Genomic DNA, 22,729 nt, shown 5'->3' with positions numbered 1-22,729 from the left:
CCTTTGCTAGGTCTCAATATATGTGCTCCAGTGGATTTTGAGAAATTAACGTTCAAAAAAAGATATATATCTGTAACAGCGGACCGGGCAGCGCTCCAGTTCGCGTACTTTTCGCGTTATGGAGCTTTGTGAAGCGAAGCTGATTGGTTCTCCGGCGTCTGTAAACATTCCAAACAGTCCGTAGCGGCCGCCATCTTGTCTCTCGGTAGGATCGAGAGACAAGAGGAGGCCAAAGCGAAGGGGAAAATGACCATAAGGGGGCATAGTAGATCCTCCCTGACCCCCTAGGTTTGATGTGGAGGTTTTAAAAGGGCCCCGCGGGGCAAAAAAAATAAAAAATAATAATAATCGAACGGCTGAATGGATTTGCACGAAACTTGGCAAAATTGTAGGGACTGGTAGCCCGATGTGCCTTTGCTAGGTCTCAATATATGTGCTCCAGTGGATTTTGAGAAATTAACGTTCAAAAAAAGATATATATCTGTAACAGCGGAACGGGCAGCGCTCCAGTTCGCGTACTTTTCGCGTTACGGAGCTTTGTGAAGCGAAGCTGATTGGTTCTCCGGCGTCTGTAAACATTCCAAACAGTCCGTAGCGGCCGCCATCTTGTCTCTCGGTAGGATCGAGAGACAAGAGGAGGCCAAAGCGAAGGGGCAAATGACCATAAGGGGGCATAGTAGATCCTCCCTGACCCCATAGGTTTGATGTGGAGGCTTTAAAAGGGCTCCGCGGGGCAAAAAAAAATAGTTTTTTTGGTGGGGTGCGCCCGGTTAGCGTAACGGGAAGCGGACTGGGGAGCGTACTACAAGGAATGAAGAATGATTGACTTTTAACTTATTGTATGTTTATAGACTTTTTTTAACTTTTTTTTCTGCTGAGTGACGTCTCGGCCTATCTTCACGGGATGCAGTCCCTACCATCTCGGCGTTTAAGCCCAGGGGGACCGGTAGTGTGGGAGAGATAACGGGGCATATTATCAAGGGGGTTTATCTCCGCTTTTTTGGCTTTAAAAGCCAAGAAAGCGGAGATAAAATTATCTCCGTATTACCTAGCTGTCGCTAACACCAGTTAGCGACCGCTAGTAGGAGATAGCGACTATCTTGGGCCCCACTTTGCATGTCAGTGATATTTATCACTAATGACATGCAAAGTGGGCATGCCAAGATGTTAGCGACTGGAAACAGTCGCTAACATCGCTATCTCCTATTACCAACTTTTGGAGATATTCGCGCTAAGCGCGAATATCTCCAAAAAGTAACACCTGCCCTGAGCAGTTCTTAGCCATGTTATCCAATGGGAGGTGGATAACATGGCTAAGAGCATTAGCTCGGTAATGCATGAATATCGCTGACTTTTCAGCGATATTAATGCATTGCGGCCGTTTTTTATCGCATTTGCGATAAACCTTGATAATAGCAAGGTTTATCTGCGATAATTTCTGACGATGCTTAGCGGTAAAAAATTCGTTGCTAAGCATCGTTAGGGTAAATATCGCTTAACTTTGGTAATATGCCCCAACGTCTGTTAACGTTCGATTCGAAGGAAATCAGGAAGTGTTAAAAAACATTGTCTGCGCCATCTTGCCTTTTTTCAAATGCCACACTTTTGTCGTGCACGGCAGCCATTTTAGATGACTTGACCAGACCCACTCTCTGCACGCTGTCGATCCTTAGCATGGCTCCCCACCCTCGCAAGCATCTCCCCCAGGCACTGGTCACCCCCGCTCTCTGTCTTATGCATGGGCAATAAACCTCCCCCCATCTGCGCTGCTCTTCCCTGAGAATCACACCCTGTGCCCGCCCGACACCTCCCTTTCGCCCTATTCACTACCGCACCCTCTGACACTCCTCTTCCTCTGTGTCCGATTGTCCAGGCCGGTCCCAGGCTATCAGCTAGCCCTGCAGATGTAGTTTATGGCCCCAGCTGTAAAGAATTACCCCTCTTCAAAGGAGTTATAGTAGATCAAGGCCCACACCCGATGAGATCCGTCACACCACACGCGTTCCTACTATCTGAAAACCATCCTGTATTGTGATTGGGGAGGGGACCGAGCCTGAAGCGGAAGATTCCAGGGATGACTCTTTGTACATCAAAGTTTTTACAATTATGTGTCACATTAAAAATATATAGCACTCCAACAAAGTAGTAGGATTATAAAACTTTAATAACTTATAAATATATACAACAAAACAAAAACAGTAAAAACATTTAAACATTTTTAGGGAAAAAGAAGGAAGTAGCGGTCGGTTGTGCGAATAGTCCCAAGGCAGCACAACGTCCAGATTTCTGGACGGCACCCAGGTGATGTTGCCTGGGTGCCGCACTGATTTCGGTATCCGGCGTGGGGCGTCGCGGGTCATCAGTAGCGGTCTGTTGTGCGAATAGTTCCAAGGCAGCAGAACGATGGCACCAAGGTGATGTCCAGTAAGTTGCCGCCCTCCGAATAACGGCGTGGGGCGCCCCGGGGGGGGGGGGGGAGGCGGCGTGAACGGGCCTCCCCAGGTGGAGCCTCGTCTGCTGTAGTGGGGCGCCCCTTTACCGTTTCAGTTGCCATTCCCTCCGCTTTTGGTCCACTGTGTCAAAATCCGCAATTCAGCTGAGTTGCCGCCCTCCGAATAACGGCGTGGGGCGCCCCGGGGGGGGGGGGGGGAGGCGGCGTGAACGGGCCTCCCCAGGTGGAGCCTCGTCTGCTGTAGTGGGGCGCCCCTTTACCGTTTCAGTTGCCATTCCGTCCGCTTTTGGTCCACTGTGTCAAAATCCGCAATTCAGCTGAGTTGCGCCCACTCTTGCGGTGCAGCGATAGGCGGCTGTCACAGGACTCTCAAAATGGCGGCAGGCTCTTTCCTTTTTGGGCCTGGTCCACTGAAATGGCCCTGGGACACCTTGGAAATCGGACGCTTGTCTGCTAGGTCTTGGACCCCATTCTCGAAAGCGTCCCCTCCGCCTTGAGGATTCTACAAAAGTCTTGGGGGCCCCCGACTCCTGTAGGCTTCCGGTGGGGAGCGGCTGCCATGATTGCTCGCGGAATGACCACGACGGAGCCACGAGATGGTGGTGCTTTCATGCTGACGCCAGCTTCAGTCTGAAACATCCAGAAACAAGGTGGGGCTTTCATCGTTTGGGGAAAAAAAATAGTTTTCATCCAATGAAAAGTGTTATTTTTAGGTCATATGATCAAGCCTTCCATCATTAGGAAACCAAAAGTAAAATGAACCAATGAAAAGTTTTAGAAACAAGTCACATGACCTGTTATGCGGCATAGGGTATAAAAAGCGTAGAAAATCCGTTGGCACGTGAGGCGGCGTCAGTAGCGGACCGATGTGCGAATAGGCCGAAGGCAGCACAACGCGCCAAGATCCGGATGGCACCGAGGTGGTGTCCAGCAAGTTGTCGCACTGGTGTGGCCATCCTACAATGCTGAAAGTCGGCGTGGGGCGCCCCGTTGGCCTGTGAGATGGCGGCAGTAGCGGACCGATGTGCGAATGGGGCCAAAGGCAGCGCAACAATATTTTCTGAATAGAAGACACCACAAAGGCGGTGAGATGCCAAGATCCGGATGGCACCGAGGTGGTGTCCAGCAAGTTGTCGCACTGGTGTGGCCATCCTACAATGCTGAAAGTCGGCGTGGGGCGCCCCGTTGGCCTGTGAGATGGCGGCAGTAGCGGACCGATGTGCGAATGGGGCCAAAGGCAGCGCAACAATATTTTCTGAATAGAAGACACCACAAGGCGCTGAGATGCCAAGATCCGGATGGCACCGAGGTGGTGTCTAGTAAGTTGCACTGGTGTGGCCATCCTACAATGCTGAAAGTCGGCGTGGGGCGCTCCGTTGGCCTGTGAGATGGCGTCAGTAGCGGACCGATGTGCGAATGGGGCCAAAGGCAGCGCAACAATATTTTCTGAATAGAAGACACCACAAGGCGCTGAGATGCCAAGATCCGGATGGCACCGAGGTGGTGTCTAGTAAGTTGTCGCACTGGTGTGGCCATCCTACAATGCTGAAAGTCGGCGTGGGGCGCCCCGTTGGCCTGTGAGATGGCGTCAGTAGCGGACCGATGTGCGAATGGGGCCAAAGGCAGCGCAACAATATTTTTGGAATAGAAGACACCACAAGGCGCTGAGATTCGGTTAGCACCGAGGTGGTGTCTAGCAAGCTATGCAGCTGAGTTGCGTGCGCACTTGCGGCGAATAGGTCGAAGGCAGCACAACAATGTTTTCTGAATAGAAGACACCACAAGGCGCTGAGATTCGGTAGGCACCGAGGTGGTGTCTAGCAAGTTGCCGTACTGGTGTGGCCATCCTACAATCCTGCTCCGAATAACGGCGTGGGGTGCCCGAAGGGGGGGGGTGAGGCGGCGTGAACGGGCCTTCCTAGGTGGAGGCTCGTCTGCTGTAGTGGGGCGCCCCTTTACCGTTTCAGTTGCCATTCCCTCCGCTTTTGGTCCACTGTGTCAAAATCCGCAATTCAGCTGAGTTGCCGCCCTCCGAATAACGGCGTGGGGCGCCCCGGGGGGGGGGGGGGAGGCGGCGTGAACGGGCCTCCCCAGGTGGAGCCTCGTCTGCTGTAGTGGGGCGCCCCTTTACCGTTTCAGTTGCCATTCCCTCCGCTTTTGGTCCACTGTGTCAAAATCCGCAATTCAGCTGAGTTGCCGCCCTCCGAATAACGGCGTGGGGCGCCCCGGGGGGGGGGGGGGGAGGCGGCGTGAACGGGCCTCCCCAGGTGGAGCCTCGTCTGCTGTAGTGGGGCGCCCCTTTACCGTTTCAGTTGCCATTCCGTCCGCTTTTGGTCCACTGTGTCAAAATCCGCAATTCAGCTGAGTTGCGCCCACTCTTGCGGTGCAGCGATAGGCGGCTGTCACAGGACTCTCAAAATGGCGGCAGGCTCTTTCCTTTTTGGGCCTGGTCCACTGAAATGGCCCTGGGACACCTTGGAAATCGGACGCTTGTCTGCTAGGTCTTGGACCCCATTCTCGAAAGCGTCCCCTCCGCCTTGAGGATTCTACAAAAGTCTTGGGGGCCCCCGACTCCTGTAGGCTTCCGGTGGGGAGCGGCTGCCATGATTGCTCGCGGAATGACCACGACGGAGCCACGAGATGGTGGTGCTTTCATGCTGACGCCAGCTTCAGTCTGAAACATCCAGAAACAAGGTGGGGCTTTCATCGTTTGGGGAAAAAAAATAGTTTTCATCCAATGAAAAGTGTTATTTTTAGGTCATATGATCAAGCCTTCCATCATTAGGAAACCAAAAGTAAAATGAACCAATGAAAAGTTTTATAAACAAGTCACATGACCTGTTATGCGGCATAGGGTATAAAAAGCGTAGAAAATCCGTTGGCACGTGAGGCGGCGTCAGTAGCGGACCGATGTGCGAATAGGCCGAAGGCAGCACAACGCGCCAAGATCCGGATGGCACCGAGGTGGTGTCCAGCAAGTTGTCGCACTGGTGTGGCCATCCTACAATGCTGAAAGTCGGCGTGGGGCGCCCCGTTGGCCTGTGAGATGGCGGCAGTAGCGGACCGATGTGCGAATGGGGCCAAAGGCAGCGCAACAATATTTTCTGAATAGAAGACACCACAAAGGCGGTGAGATGCCAAGATCCGGATGGCACCGAGGTGGTGTCCAGCAAGTTGTCGCACTGGTGTGGCCATCCTACAATGCTGAAAGTCGGCGTGGGGCGCCCCGTTGGCCTGTGAGATGGCGGCAGTAGCGGACCGATGTACGAATGGGGCCAAAGGCAGCGCAACAATATTTTCTGAATAGAAGACACCACAAGGCGCTGAGATGCCAAGATCCGGATGGCACCGAGGTGGTGTCTAGTAAGTTGCACTGGTGTGGCCATCCTACAATGCTGAAAGTCGGCGTGGGGCGCTCCGTTGGCCTGTGAGATGGCGTCAGTAGCGGACCGATGTGCGAATGGGGCCAAAGGCAGCGCAACAATATTTTCTGAATAGAAGACACCACAAGGCGCTGAGATGCCAAGATCCGGATGGCACCGAGGTGGTGTCTAGTAAGTTGTCGCACTGGTGTGGCCATCCTACAATGCTGAAAGTCGGCGTGGGGCGCCCCGTTGGCCTGTGAGATGGCGTCAGTAGCGGACCGATGTGCGAATGGGGCCAAAGGCAGCGCAACAATATTTTTGGAATAGAAGACACCACAAGGCGCTGAGATTCGGTTAGCACCGAGGTGGTGTCTAGCAAGCTATGCAGCTGAGTTGCGTGCGCACTTGCGGCGAATAGGTCGAAGGCAGCACAACAATGTTTTCTGAATAGAAGACACCACAAGGCGCTGAGATTCGGTAGGCACCGAGGTGGTGTCTAGCAAGTTGCCGTACTGGTGTGGCCATCCTACAATCCTGCTCCGAATAACGGCGTGGGGTGCCCGAAGGGGGGGGGTGAGGCGGCGTGAACGGGCCTTCCTAGGTGGAGGCTCGTCTGCTGTAGTGGGGCGCCCCTTTACCGTTTCAGTTGCCATTCAGCTGAGTTTCGGCCGCTCTTGATGCTACAGCGACAGGCGGCTGCAAGAGGACTCTCAAAATGGCGGCCTGTTCTTTGGATTTGGGCCTGGTCCACTAAAATGGCCCTGGGACACATTAGAACTCGGACGCTCGAATTTTTTTTCCTTTCCTCTACATGCAAAAAAAGGTAAATGCCCGGTACGTTACACGCTTCATCTGCCACGATGTACTCTCCAGAGGAACCGAAAAAAAATATAGTTATGGTAACTATACCATGCATTGTCATATGGAGAGGTGGCACCGATTAATTATAGTGCTGCATAAAAGAGAGATTTGGAGGAGAACCCCCGACCTGCCAGTACATTCATCAAAGAAGTGGCACTGACAGCATCAGAGGCAAGGGAAACGGTCCCAAATATTTAGAAGAACTTTGGAAAGATTAAAATGACATGTTTAGATTGTGGCAAATTAATTTCATGTGGACAGATGAGTGTTACTCTAATAAATACAGCATATGAACATCATCATAGTCGATGGTTGGTAGAGACATTTTGACTATATCCTGGACCTGCCCGTCCTTGCCCAAAATGGCGCCGGAATAAATGGGACTCGTAACTCCTTGTTGTGTACTGGTTGCACAACCTTGATATCACGAGATACGTATGCAGTTTTGAAGCACATGGCGGGCGGGGACGAGAATAGATTGAATATTTCGATATCCCTATTGATATTAAGTTCTGATGTGTTATTGATTACTGTACTATTGAAAGTTCGAATTAACGTCACCCATGGTACTTGCCCGCAAATGTATATCTAGATAATTTTATTGTAAGTGGCCCTGTCCTATTTTAATTATAAAATGTACGTCCACTGATTCCGCAACTGTTAGACACTTTAGTTCTTGCAACCTAATGGCCCGCCCGTTACGTTCTTCTACAGTGTAAATGTCTACTCATCATATACGATTACAGTTTGCTCTGTGGCCGGCCCACGTGGTTATAGGCCCGTATTTGTATAATGACATTTTCACAATAAAGGTTTTTAAAAGAAAACATGGTAGTAGTATATACATTGGTAAAGTTTTTAATAATAGTCACTGTTTTCGAATCAGTAAAATGCAAGTGAAATAAAGCAGTCCAATTACATGAAGGGTAAAAGGTATAATACGCAGGAACGCAGTAAAGATAAATGGTCAAGGGCTGTTGTGTTTTCTACTCCTGCAACATAAAGTGATCGATAAGAATCTGATATTCAGGCGTATCGGCGACTAAGACAGCAGGCCGACCCTCTTTTGCTCAACGGCTCCGTCATGGGACGAAGAAACGCCCTTTTTCTCGAAAAAGGAATATATTTTACTTGCAGGACAGTTGTAAATTTTCCGGGAAAGTACATTAGCCTGGAACATTATAACATATATTTAAGAAAAAATAATGTTCGAAAGCATCATTAGAATAAGAAAAGTAAAATGAACCAATGAAAAGTTTTATTAACAAGTCATATGACCTGTTATGCTTACGTTACGCGCTGCGCGTCGCGCCCCGGATCACTTCCGGATGCGCTAACGCGGCGCGTCATATGACGCATTACGCGACAACGCAGGTCTAGAATATAGTCAAAATGTCTCCACCAACCAGCGGTCGGAACACAACCCCTTTCAGCAGGCTAAATAGTTCTGTTAAATGACAACAGAAGGGACAGGCAACAAGAACCATCAGTCAAAGAGGGGAGGGCTAGTTCTTCTCTACCGGGTCACGTTGGGGCGCTACCGGAACTGATCGAATTGGTAGTCTACAGTGTTTCTGGATGTTTCAGACTGAAGCTGGCGTTAGCATGAGAGCACCACCATTTCGTAGCTCCGTCGTGGCCATTCGACGAGCAATAATGCTAGCCGCTCTCCACCAGAAGCCTGCGGGAGTCGGGAGCCCCCAAGACTTTTGTAGAATCTTCAAGGCTGAGGGGACGCTTTCGAGAATGGAGCCCAATCTCTAGCAGACAAGCGTCCGAGTTCCAAGGTGTTGCAGGGCAATTTTAGTGGACCACGCCCAAATCTGAAGAGCCGGCCGCCATTTTGAGAGTACTGTGGCAGCCGGCTATCGCTGCACCGCAAGAGCGGGAGCAACTCAACTACATGGTGAGCGAGACGCTGTAGTCGAAAGAGCGGGCGGTAAACAGCTAAATAGCGGAAGAGGCACAGTGTAGCAAAAGCGGGCGGAATGGCAACTGAAATGGTAAAGGGGCGCCCCACTACAGCGTGTCTTTAGGTGAAACGGATTGTGGGACAAGGTCAAGAATGGAAGAGTTACCAAAAGGCAAAAAGTTCCGCTTGATCCCGGGAGCCGGCCACCTATGTCGGGGGCGATCTCAGGCTACACAAGGAGAACACGACTTGGGGAGGGAGCCGGAGCCAAGCGCCCCCTCCGAGTCCGCGCCATCACACCGTCCCTCGGGGGCCTCCGTCAAGCGGTTCAGGGTGGCACCGCATTACATTGTTCACAAATGCAGTCACGTCCTCAAACAGTCCCCACTTTACTTTGACAATAGTGAAGCTGAAGCAAGTGCAAATAGGCTTCAGACAGTGTTACAAGCACTCCTCAAAACTTTGAACCATCAGAGTGCATGAGTTTCATGCTCGATCGATTGAGCTAGCCGGATCGGGCAACAAAAAGTATAAAATAGTTATGTAAATAGTTGTTTAATAAAATGTTTTACCCTGTTACTTTGCTGGTGTGTTGTATATATTTGTAATATTTGCATAGAGTTTATCGTTATTTTAGGCGGGGTGGGTGGCGGAGCCGAGCTGTATTGCAGCCATCATGGTGCGGAGTTCAGTTTCGTGTTTGTCATGAGGGGTTGTTCCTAATGTTTCTATTTTAGCGAGGTCAAAAAGAGATCCCATTAGTGGCCTACTGATTTTGCTCGATTCCTTTTGTTTTTTTACACGATTTTTCGCTATATGCAAAGACTAAACAGAGTATTGCGACTCTGTGCTTGTTTGTAAATAGAGAATGAACCAAAGAGAACCAATTCTAAAACAGTAAATGCTTGGATAACAATCAATCAAATGGAGAGAGAAGCAGGCACGACGGATTACAATGGGGGCAAAGGCCTGCGTTAACTACCCTTCACTATCTGCAAAGAGAGAGTACTCCTAATAGAAATGAGGGGGAGGGGGGGGCAGCATTCAAAGCAGATCAGTGTGCATAAACACGAAAATGTTTTTACTTACCACGTACTTGACATTCGACAGCTTATGATATTTGCTATTAAAAAACCAATGAAATTCACTGAAAAAACCATAGGTTATAGACCATATATAGTTAGGAATTTGCATTTACAAAACCTTGAAAATTCACTGAAAAAACCATAGGTTAGAGACCATATATAGTTAGCTGGACATTTTATTGACATAAAACCAATGAAATTCCATATATAGTTAGTTGCACTAACTATATATCGCGCACCCGCAATCCACTGCTGATGATGTCACATATTATATCATTCATGACATGGTCAGTGACATCACTGATGACATCTCAAATGACATCACTGATGACATCATCTAGTGTCTGTGTGTTTTTGTAAAGTTTAAATATGTTTTACATATTGAAGAATGAGTGGATGTATGGAAGACTGAGTGTGTGTGTGGCTGGCTGGGAGGTGTGTGACTCTGTGCATATCAATGTGTACTTGTATCAGTGATTGTATAAGAGAGTAAGTATGTGTTAGTATATGTGTGAAAAGTATGGTGTTCTGTGTTTAACTGTATAGATGAGGAAATCGAAGTGTGATTGATTCTTCACAGGACTGACTAGGTGTATGAGTGCATATGATAGTGTTGTAATAATGAGTGACTGTATGTATGAGTGATTGTATGGGTGAATAAGTGAATGTGTGTGTAGACGTAGGAATCAGTGAGTGTGTATGTAGTAACTGGTATTGGTGTGTCATGATGTCATCAGTGATGTCATTTGAGATGTCATCAGTGATGTCATTTGAGATGTCATCAGTGATGTCATCAGTGATGTCACTGAAGTATGGTGTTCTGTGTTTAACTGTATAGATGAGGAAATGGAAGTGTGATTGATTCTTTACAGGACTGACTAGGTGTGTGAGTAACTCCATGGATGAGTGGCAGTGTGTGAGTGTCTGCATAGGTGTATGAGTGCATATGATAGTGTTGTAATAATGAGTGACTGTATGTATGAGTGATTGTATGGGTGAATGAGTGAATGTGTGTGTAGACGTAGGAATCAGTGAGTGCGTATGTAGTAACTGGTATTGGTGTGTCATGATGTCATCAGTGATGTCATTTGAGATGTCATCAGTGATGTCATCAGTGATGTCATTTGAGATGTCATCAGTGATGTCATCAGTGATGTCACTGACCATGTCATGAATGATGTAATATGTGACATCATCAGCAGTGGATTGCGGGTGCGCGATATATAGTTAGTGCAACTAACTATATATGGAATTTCATTGGTTTTATGTCAATAAAATGTCCAGCTAACTATATATGGTCTCTAACCTATGGTTTTTTCAGTGAATTTTCAAGGTTTTGTAAATGCAAATTCCTAACTATATATGGTCTATAACCTATGGTTTTTTCAGTGAATATATATATATATATATATATGTATATATATATATATATATATATGCAAACAAATAACCTACTGCAATAGACAGTAGGTAATTATATTTCGGACCAAAGTTTCCATAGGAAAAGCGTATATGTATATATAGACTGTATGCATATATGTATATATATAAGCATACGTACAGACATTAAACAACTGGTTTCTAAAATCATCAACCAGATTGTTTTTGTATTGTTGCCTAGGAAGTACAGACTTTGAGCTTCCTCAGAGAGAACCATTGTTTATTATATTGTATAGTTAGCCAGGTTCCCAGGGATGCCCCTTACTGTGTTTGAGTCTGTACATCTGCCTTGCAGCTACATGAGCATCACTCCATAGGTTCACAAAGCCTATTGCCTGGAAGGAATATGCAGTTAGAATCCCTACGAGAAAGAGGGTTACCAAAGGCAATTAACTTGTTCGTCTTGACTATTCTTTGGAAATGCAGACATAAATTGAAGATAGAAGTAAAACTATAGAATGCATTATTTTTATTTACAAATTTTGTACAGTCCTGACATGTTGTCTCACGTCCATTTCAAACCACCTGAGCATCATCTCTGACCATGAATAACACATAAAACAGTCTCACTAACTGCATTTTCTGCTGCTATTCAAGAGGATAAGTGGCAGTTATGGTCATTACATGTATCTTACAGGCTAATGGTTGTGTCAAAAATACTCCTCTGCTCAGTGTATTTTTTTATTATCTTTTATTTCCATGTGAAATCATGTCTGATAACAAATTTTTTCGGTTGGTAACACCTTTTCAGTGATCTCCTTACTTCACTTGAATTTTTTTAGTATTATCTCTATTCTTTCTAGTGTTGTGCAGTCTCCATAGAAAAAGTCTGTTTCTCTGCTCCATTACTTTCTATGGAGGATCCTTTATCTGTTCTGGGCATAATCCTGCTCTATGACATAGTCTCTTGTTTTCGCTGTGATTGTATTACAGTTAGACACTTCTAATATTTTCTGTCAACAGACCTTATCTTTCTTTGACTCTGGACAGGTCCTGTATGTTGCCTCATTCACCTAAAGAGTTGACATTTTAAATCTATAATTCAACAAGTAGATGTTGCTCCTTACCCATTTTGCTAACAGAAAGGAAACGATTAAAAGTGCAGCCATTCTGAAATGATCCCTATTATTTCAAGTCAACAAAAAAACAATCTGACATAAAATTGTTTTTAATATTGGCAGATAGGTTTGCTTTTTTATTTTGTTACCTAGATTGCTGTACACCGCTGTGGGGTCTAGCCCAAACACGATTTTATCTTGAGCAATGCCGCAATTAGTCTGTGCAGAAGATCTTTATCCAGTTTACCACCCTTTACCTGCAGCCATTAGTTATTTCCTGCGTTAAAACACAAGTTCTAAAAATGGAAAGTGCAGGGAAATATTGGGTTAGATGAAGGCCATTCTACCTCCGAGTATCACTTATCACAGTTTTGTTAGCAAGAAAGCTCCTGGAACTTAATATCTGCTCACTTTCAAGGTCGCACCAGGCCCTCAATTTTACACAATGCCATAGGTTTCACACTTTTTATGATGGGAATGCAAGCCAAGCATTTCTGGTACCTTGCAGATATGGAGGGGACTATAAAACCTCTGTGGTTAGAAAGAAGACACTTGCTTTGGTTATGTTTTTGCCCAAGCAGGATCTAGTTGGGCACTTAATTATTTCAAACTCTTGAGCCTTTGTAATGCATTAGGAAACGTTGTAGTTCTGTCTCTGTGCAGAATGCGTTGCATCCTTTTTTATTTTGCTTTGGAAGAAGAATGGTCCGATCCCTGACTTCCTGGTCCTGGGTTCTGTTTCTATCTTGGAATAAAAACCTATGTTTGTGATTGTGGAGAAGGAAAAAAGCTTGAAGATGAAGACGTACCTGTAAATTATACTGTTTTGGCTGATCGTAGTGGTGGAGGGAATTCCTAGTCCACAGCACCCCTTGTTTCTTTCCTAATAGCAAACGGTTTATGAAAACACTCTGAGACAATGCTTACGTCATGGAAAGGGCCTTCAAAAAGACCAGACACTCCTTTATTCCATATTAGGTTAAGATGCATATGAAGACAAAGATGTACTCTGTTACATGTTACCTTTTTGCTCAACATTTTCCTTCCATCCTTTCTCATTGACAATTAAAGAAATGATGGAGTGCCCAATGATGTAAATGCTCTTCTGGTATCTCTTGGATGCGTGGGTACTACAGCTATGGCAGCCAGTCTTAGGTATAAGCCCAGCAGGAGACATTCCTCCAGTACATTGACCACGTGCTTCAATGTATTGGTTCATTAGGAAGAGAGTGTGTCAGACCTTTGTGCTATGAATGTCTAACAGTGGGTCTTCAATGGCTCATTACCACCAGTGGTGCACTGTAAGAAATATGCATATTTCTTAACTTTCAGAAAACAAATTGGCCATCAGTATGAGTTCCGGATGGCAAATGCACCATATCTGATAGCCACATCTAGCTCCAGATTTCTTATTTTAGAATCCTCCCCCAGGTGCGAGACTGGATCCAGAAATGTTCACATAGCGTGTTAGAAGAGTGTGCAGCTCGGCTCTGTATCAACATTGTCCACACTTTGTGACATGGATGGAGTCCATGTAACCCCCTCACTGATGTGCTGGCGTCAGTTCCATCTTTTCTGCACTGCAGCGTGGATCTGGAGTGGTTAGGGGGACGTTTTTCGGCCCGTCTCGACATTTTGTTGAGGAAACAGTGTGCTTTTTGAGGATGTCTTGTAGCAGACAGATGTCAGCTATAGAGCCTCATACCATATCTCTGTGGTGCGTTGGAGAAGACCATGACTCCGAGGAGTGTGGTTCCTGGCTACGTCTTCGGCTATAGGCGTTGAGGGAGCGTTGTATGAAACTTCTGGTGGCACGACTATCAGAGGAGCTGCGTCGTCGTCGATCCTCGTTAAAGTTCATAGTCCGATTGAGGAGCTGTTTGTGTGTGGGACTGTCGACCTCGAAGGAGGCTCTGAAGGATAAATGGTCGAAACATTAGTGCGTCCCTGACATTTCTCCCAGCCTTTGGTTGCGAAGTGTTCACAGAAGTCTTTACCGCACCTCCCAAAATTCACTGGAGCCGGGACAGCTCTAGCCCACATGCAAGAGTATAACAATTACCCTGCATAAAGTCTTTGGGCTCTCCTCTAGTAGGCTTTCGAGCCCCAAGCAGGGGAGAGGTGCCCTGACTGAATCCTTGCCGGCGGATTTGCCCTCGTTGACAGTTGGGCCCTCTGAATCCGTTATCAGATTCGAGCCAGTGCTGGTGCCCAGCCCTTTGGGGCTCCCACCTTCGGGGTCAGGTCTGCCACTGATGGCAGCACCGATCAACACTGAGCCCATTACTCTTTCTGATGTCGATGCAACGCTGCACCGGCACCAGTGGTGCTGTCTCCTTTAGGCAACTCTCCATCTGTCTCTGTCAATGTTTTCCCTATAGAATCGTACAATTTTGAAGGTGAAAGAGAGACTATGGGGCGTCAAGAGCCTTTGGGCAGTCCTGACAAGCCTCTTTTGGAGGACAATTGGCTGACTGAACTGGGTGAAATAGTGGGCGTGTGTCCTCCCCAGTTTCAGATTTACCTACTCCACCTGTTATGGCAACAGAGGCGGGTTCCTCTTATGCAAACATATTGAGGATAACAGCTGTGGTTATAGGTTGCCATTTTCCCTCAGTAGAATTATCCACAGATCCATTATTGAGGGTTCTTTACCAAGATGAGATGGGAGTGGATCCTTTATAATGAGTCTCTGTATGACCTTCTGTTAGGAGCTTGGGCATAGCCTGTTACGGGATCTCCAGTTTAACGGGCTGTGGCCCAAAGGCATCAAACCATCCCTGGGAACCCAGTTAGTCTCTTGGGCCATCTTAGCATGAAAGGACTGGTGGTACAGGCTGCTATGGCTTCGCCTGATCCTCGTGTCCTTACTTTGGTTCCACCAAATAAAGGGCCCAGATGGCTGGAATACTGTGAGAGGAATATATAAGTTTCTTTTAGTTCAGCCTTGAGGTCTCTGAACACTGCATGTGTTTTGGGCAGATTTTCTCATGCTTTATGGGACTCAGTGGCGCATCTGGTGCATTCTCTTCCACAGGAAGCCAGGGGTGGACTTCTTCAAGTAATACAAGATGGCCGGGAAGCTGCTAAATTCACCATGATTCAGTGGGTAGAGCTATAGCTCAGTCAGTGCCGCTGTGCAGACATGCATGACTGCGTCAATCTAGGTTTTCAGAGGCTGTACAGAATAGCCAGAAAGACATGTCGTTATAGTGTACAACTCAACTAAAACCTCATGTTCTTACTCTTCCTCCAGGAACCTTTTCGTACAGCGCCTAGGCTCTTTGCCAACTAAACCTCTGTTCTTACTCTTCCTCAGGCAACCTTTTCGTCCAGTGCCTAGACGCCCTTGGGTATTCGTGCGCTATTTAAGTTTTCAAATCAATTATTACTTAAGATATTTTTTTTCTATATGATGTTTGGCATTATTACTTAAGATTTTTTATTTTCTGAAGGAGATTTCCCTCCAATAGTGTACTTTCCCATTGAAGATGTTCCTAAACGTTTGTACATGAGGTGAATAGGTGTTGCCTCATAACATCTACTTTTTGTTGAAGGCTTTTTTTTCTATATTGGAGGATCATTGCTCTTCTAGGTAACAACTCTTTTTCATCACTCAACTGACTCTAATTGTTTGTAGTTTGGGTTCACACTTTGCAGAGTGTTGTCTCTAGATGGAATTTACAAAATCTGTCGGATTCTTCTTATTATAGAATGTTTTAAATTTTCCGGGTTCGTTTTGGGGCACCCTTTCTGGATCATCTGGAGATGGGTCTAAATTCATATGATAGGGTGACGTATTGACCTTAGTTTTCGTTAGGCTCTCAAGGTTTCTTTTTCATACTTACTATCTTATTCACTGTATACTACTATGGCTTGGATGTGTCTCAGGTAATTTGCATTGCACTGTCCTTGTGGATGGTAGTTGCTTTCCTACGTGGTATGATACCCACTATGATTTCCATAATGCTGTGTCAGTATTGTCTGACTGATTACTCAGCTTTATTTTATATCTATGTCTAATACTTTTCCTCTTGGTAATACAAAGGCGGTTATTAATTTTACTCTTATGTCAGTATATATCTTGGGGATATCCTAGATGGATTTGTATTATCTCTAGTTGATTTTACTAGGTATAGGACTGTTTCTATGACAATAGTTGCTATTGCTATCTTCAACCCTTTTTAAAAGAGCATTTGTTATGCTTTAGCAAAGATTTGGAAAAAGACCTGCACAGCGTGGTGTATCCCAAAAGTTAATGCCTGAGTTGATGGTCTGTAGCGAGCTACCAGGTATGACGCTGTCTGGACCAAGCAGCGTGAGCGATAACAACTAATACAAAGCTCCCCCTGTTCGGAGAGAGACTCCCCGGTGCTCAGCGTTATGTATGACAATTACAGTCTAAATGTTCAAACCAGTTCGTGAAAAAAGTTAAATCCACCAGTAGAAAAGGTTAATCAGTTTATTCATCCATACTCATTGATTTCATGAGCAGTTAAACTTGAAATGCAATTTCAAAATGCATAATCCATGTCTGTTATAATCCAATTTAGACAATCCCAATCCCAATGCATTTCGGGCTAAAACGTAGCCCTTCCTCAGGGGAATGCTCTACAAACATAAAGAAAAGATGCTGTCACTACTCACATGTCCATGTAAAATAAATTACAGTCTCTGACAGTGTATCATGCATCTAAACCGAAAACACAATGTGATTAGGTGACCTAACTCCCTGCAAACATCAAAAGTGCTGACGCATTACTAACCAATAGTAGAGAAAAAGACGTGCAAAACTATGCTCAGGCGGAATATGTTATAACATGTGCCCATAACCCGCAAAAATATACTGAACCACAAACGCTGAAAGAATGAAAAGCCTAAACCGTGGAACAAACAGTGCATCTCAAAAGTTGGTGACTCGAAAGGTATCAAAATACAGCAGTCCCAAACGACCCACTCGATATAATTGCACGTGATGCGTTAACAGAAGGTCCCCAATAGAGGTACTCACTTAGGAAAAGTATGAGGACACCCTCAATCTACAGCCAGTTGGTAGCGTGTGTCAACGCGGATAGAGACTTATGAAAAAAACGCGCTGCTAAAACAGAAGAGATAAACAAAGGACTAAAAACAAGGAGAAAAGTAAGCGCCATCTTGGAAAGGTGAAAAGAAAAAAGGAGTGCTCCCTACATCATTACTAATTTCAAAACCATCGATGAATAAAAATAAAAATGAAAATTTAAACACACTGCAGTGTGAACTAAAAGAGCATGAGCAAAAAATAACAATGCAAAAAAACACAGTATAAACAATGTGGTGTGAAGTTTAGATGAACAGCAGATGGCAAAAGATACACAATCTATAAGTAACATAGGAATTCCATCCTATCGTTAAGTCCGTGTGGCTGCATCGTCGCCAAGTAGCGGATCCAAAAGTTCTCTCTCTTCAATAACGTGTTTTTGTTATCATGTGTGGGTGTCACTTGCTCCAATACGAGATATTTCAATTGGGCTACAGTATGCTTCTGTTCAAGGAAATGTGCCGCCACAGTTGATTTCATGTTCCCAGTTCTAATGTTGCTTTTATGTTCCAACAATCTCACTCTTATTTTTCTTTCTGTATGTCCAACATAACGTTTCCCGCAGGGACATTTTAGCATGTAAATTACATTAGCGGAATTGCACGTGGCATTTGATGGGTTGTCCCTTCATGGGATGGTTGGTGACATTACCCAGTATGCAATTGTTGCAATTGCTGCAGTTATAGCAGGGTCGAAGTCCTTTGAATGATTTTAGTTTGTGTGGTTCCTTAGGTATAGACAAAATTTCTTTCAGATTGCGTCCCCTCGTGCTTAAGATCATTACACAGGCCTTTGAAAATGGAACAATCAATGACCGAGTAAGACGCTATTTAACACCCATCAATCCCAAACCACCGGTGATGTACATGTTGCCCAAAGTGCATAAGCATCCCACAAGACCACCATTAAGACCTATTGTCTCTACCAGGGGTAGCATTCACGAAACTACGGGAAAGTTTTTGGACAGACATCTCCAACCTTTTGTTTTGAATACCAGGTCACATGTCCGTGACACTACTGACTTTTTGAACAAATTGAAACAAGTGTCTGATTTGTTGGAAGATCAGGAATTGGTGATGTGCACAGTGGACGTTTGTTCGCTGTACACTTCCATACCACACGACCTAGGGATCACAGCTGTGGAACATGAACTATCTAATTCGAACTTAGATGCCGACTTCCAGGTACTACTCATGGAACTAATGGTATTTACCTTATACCATAGTTACTTCACTGTTTTTGACAAATGGTTTCATCAGTTATGCGGGACCGCCGTGGGCAATTGTGCGGCTCCGTCGTACGCAAATATTTTCATGAAATCTTTTGAGGAATCTCACATTTTAAATCAACCCACATGGTCAAGTCTAGGTAGACTCTACCTAAGATATATTGATGACATTTTTATCCTATGGGCTGGTACTGAGAATGCTCTTTTGAAGTTTTTGAGATCATGGAATAGTGTTAATGACCGAGTACAGTTTACTTGACCCTTGATAGGGAATGCATTCACTTTTTAGATGTGAAGATACTACGACAAGCTGGAAAAATGACTACAACTATATTCCGCAAACCCACTGATCGGAATTCTATTTTGCATTATCAAAGCTATCATCGACCTGGGTTGAAACAAAATTTACCCCTCTCACAGTTGATGCGTGTCAAACGCATAGTATCATCTGATGACTTGTGTCAAGAAGAGATGACCCACATGGTAGAAAGATTCAAAAAACGCGGATATCCTCAAAAATCTTTGGATAAGGCTGCCAACCGTTGTACGAATATGAAACGTAAAGAACTTTTGCAAGTGAGACCGAAAACTGAAAATTCGAGGATGGTGGTAGTGTCCAAATACACTGTGACGAGTAATCTCTTTAGAACCATCATTTTGAAACATTGGCCATTATTGAGTTTGGAACCTGATTTTCAGGGAGCCTTTGCAGAACCACCATTGTTTGCCTACACGAGGGGACGCAATCTGAAAGAAATGTTGTCTAAACCTAAGGAACCACACAAACTAAAATCATTCAAAGGACTTCGACCCTGCTATAACTGCAGCAATTGCAACAATTGCATACTGGGTAATGTCACCAACCATCCCATGAAGGGACAACCCATCAAATTGAGAGTGAACGCCACGTGCAATTCCGCTAATGTAATTTACATGCTAAAATGTCCCTGCGGGAAATGTTATGTTGGACATACAGAAAGAAAAATAAGAGTGAGATTGTTGGAACATAAAAGCAACATTAGAACTGGGAACATGAAATCAACTGTGGCGGCACATTTCCTTGAACAGAAGCATACTGTAGCCCAATTGAAATATCTCGCATTGGAGCAAGTGACACCCACACATGATAACAAAAACACGTTATTGAAGAGAGAGAACTTTTGGATCCGCTACTTGGCGACGATGCAGCCACACGGACTTAACGATAGGATGCAATTCCTATGTTACCAATAGATTGTCTATCTTTTGCCATCTGCTGTTCATCTAAACTTCACACCACATTGTTTATACTGTGTTTTTTTGCATTGTTATTTTTTGCTCATGCTCTTTTAGTTCACACTGCAGTGTGTTTAAATTTTCATTTTTATTTTTATTCATCGATGGTTTTGAAATTAGTAATGATGTAGGGAGCACTCCTTTTTTTTTTTTCACCTTTCCAAGATGGCGCTTACTTTTCTCCTTGTTTCTAGTCCTTCGTTTATCTCTTCTGTTTTAGCAGCGCGTTTTTCATAAGTCTCTATCCGCGTTGACACGCGCTACCAACTGGCTGTAGATTGAGGGTGTCCTCATACTTTTCCTAAGTGAGTACCTCTATTGGGGACCTTCTGTTAACGCATCACGCGCAATTATATCGAGTGGGTCGTTTGGGACTGCTGTATTTTGATACCTTTCGAGTCACCAACTTTTGAGATGCACTGTTTGTTCCACGGTTTAGGCTTTTCATTCTTTCAGCGTTTGTGGTTCAGTATATTTTTGCGGGTTAGGGGCACATGTTATAACATATTCCGCCTGAGCATAGTTGTGCACGTCTTTTTCTCTCCCATTGGTTAGTAATGGGTCAGCACTTTTGATGTTTGCAGGGAGTTAGGTCACCTAATCACATTGTGTTTTCGGTTTAGATGCATGATACACTGTCAGAGACTGTAATTTATTTTACATGGACATGTGAGTAGTGACAGCATCTTTTCTTTATGTTTGTAGAGCATTCCCCTGAGGAAGGGCTACGTTTTAGCCTGAAATGCATTGGGATTGGGATTGTCTAAATTGGATTATAACAGACATGGATTATGAATTTTGAAATTGCATTTCAAGTTTAACTGCTCATGAAATCAATGAGTATGGATGAATAAACTGAATAACCTTTTCTACTGGTGGATTTAACTTTTTTCACGAACTGGTTTGAACATTTAGACTGTAATTGTCATACATAACGCTGAGCACCGGGGAGTCTCTCTCCGAACAGGGGGAGCTTTGTATCATTTGTTATGCTTTCCCGTGGGTGATGGACTTTCTCTGTGTTTGCAGAGCAGGTCCGGCTCGGATAGAGCTCTATATGGCAAAGCGGTATTGCTCAATGGCAGGACATGCTGTTCTGTGTGTCACAAGTATCAAACTCGCAGTTCAAGTCTGGATATGAGAGCAAATTGCTTTATTTTTATAGGTTCATTTGGCAAAAAACGTCCTATTTTCATGGGTAACGTTATCGCCATGCTTTTAATGTCTTTAGGGCTTTTCTTTCTTTGGTTCTTACCGTAGTGCTATGTTGTGAACATGCATGGGTTTGGATCTATTAAGGGTGCAAATAGTTTTCTATTCATAATGTTGGTTGGCTTCTACCACAGTTTGTCATGCTAACATAGATAATTTTATTGACATACGTTTTATTGTCTTATGACTTTACTTTTTAATTTGTGGAGCATGTTATTGCTCACCTACATTATTATGAAGGTCTGGTCTTTTTCTCTGGTACTAGATCGGTTTTGTTCTGGCTAGAGGCTTTTTGGTGTTCTCAGTCCGCAGACCCTCCTCCAGGGATGATATACTTTAGTATTTTATTCTAAAGTATGAAATCTGTGGCTAGATGTCTCTATCAGAGGAGCAAATTACTTACCTTCTGTAATGCATTATCTGGTAGAGACAGGATCTAGTCACAGATTCCTTAATGACCCTCCCATCCTCCCTGCTTAGCGAACTGAGTCCTCTTTGGTCTAAATGGTTTTGTTTCATATAATTTGGCATAGGGTGTCTTTTTTTGTAGCACAGTTTCAATAGGCAGTTTCTGTATGTGGCTCCATGTTTTGACTGCAGAAAATAGCAAGGAAGAAACTAACGTCGCGTCTGCGAGGGGGTTATATGGACTCCGCGGAGTCTGCGCCACATCGTGTGGACAACGTCGATACAGTCACATGGCGCACTTTTCCGATGCGCAGATGTGCTATGGAAAAATTTCCAGATCCAGTCTTGCACCTGAGGGAGAATTCTAAAGTAAGGAATATGCTGCTGGATCCTGTCTCTCTCAGGTAATGCGTTACCGAAGTTAAGTAACTTGTTCATTAATATTATGAATAGTGTAGCACAATTAGTCTCCTATTCTACCATTTCACCTAGGTGAACTGTAAGGTATCTATCAATGACTTGTGGGGCCCAAATAAGTAAATATAGTCACATAGGGCCACATGCATCAAGCCTTTTTGCATTCGCAAACGGTGCGAATCGCAAAATTCGTCCGTTTGCGAATGCAAAAACCATTTTTGGGATGCATCATTTTTTTTTCTTTTTTCGCAATTTAAGAAATCGCTATTTTTTGCGATTTCTTAAATTGCAAAAGCATTTAAGAAATCGCAAATTTTGAGATTTCTTAAATGCTATGCATGATTATTTTTAATTTGCGAATTCGCAATTTGGAAGGGGAAAATTACCATGAAGTAAACCTTCGTGGTAATTTGGGAAAAGTTTCAAAAATGCACAAAAGTGCATTTTTGAAACTTATATTTTACACACACACATGCCCTTGGGACATGTGTGTGAGTAAAATGTTCTTACGTTACATTTCAGGGGTGCAGGGTGGGGGTCCTTTGGACCCCCCCTGCACCCTTGAAATTGCATTCTCACTTTGCGATTCCTTAATTGCGAATTCGCAAAATGAGAATGCCTTCCCATTGATCTATGGGCCTCTAGGCCCATAGATCGATGGAATGCGATTCCTTAATTGCGATTCGCAATTAAGGAATCGCAAATACAGAAAATTAAGAAATCGCAAAACCTTTTGCAATTTCTTGATGCATAGGTATTTGTAATTCCTAAATTGCGATTCCTTAATTATCGCAATTTAGGAATCGCAAATTCCTACAATGATGCATGTGGGCCATAGCCTTTAAAACGCATAATGAGGAGCTATAATGTCATATGCAAGAATGGGTGCAAAAAAAACCTGCCACCATTTCAGGAACTTTAGGTAGCCTATTCTTT

The 22,729-nt window shown here is 44.6% G+C and overlaps 1 protein-coding gene across 1 annotated transcript in view; it reads left to right on the top strand.

The window, feature by feature from the left end:
- The window catches only part of RIMS2 (regulating synaptic membrane exocytosis 2), a 1,857,427-nt gene that overhangs the window by 1,400,130 nt on the left and 434,568 nt on the right, over positions 1-22,729 (top strand). The window lies entirely within an intron of this gene.

Source organism: Lissotriton helveticus, chromosome 4_1 (genome assembly GCF_964261635.1).
Source record: "Lissotriton helveticus chromosome 4_1, aLisHel1.1, whole genome shotgun sequence".
NCBI classification, from domain to species: domain Eukaryota; kingdom Metazoa; phylum Chordata; class Amphibia; order Caudata; family Salamandridae; genus Lissotriton; species Lissotriton helveticus.
This window is presented reverse-complemented; position numbering and strand designations above follow the sequence as displayed.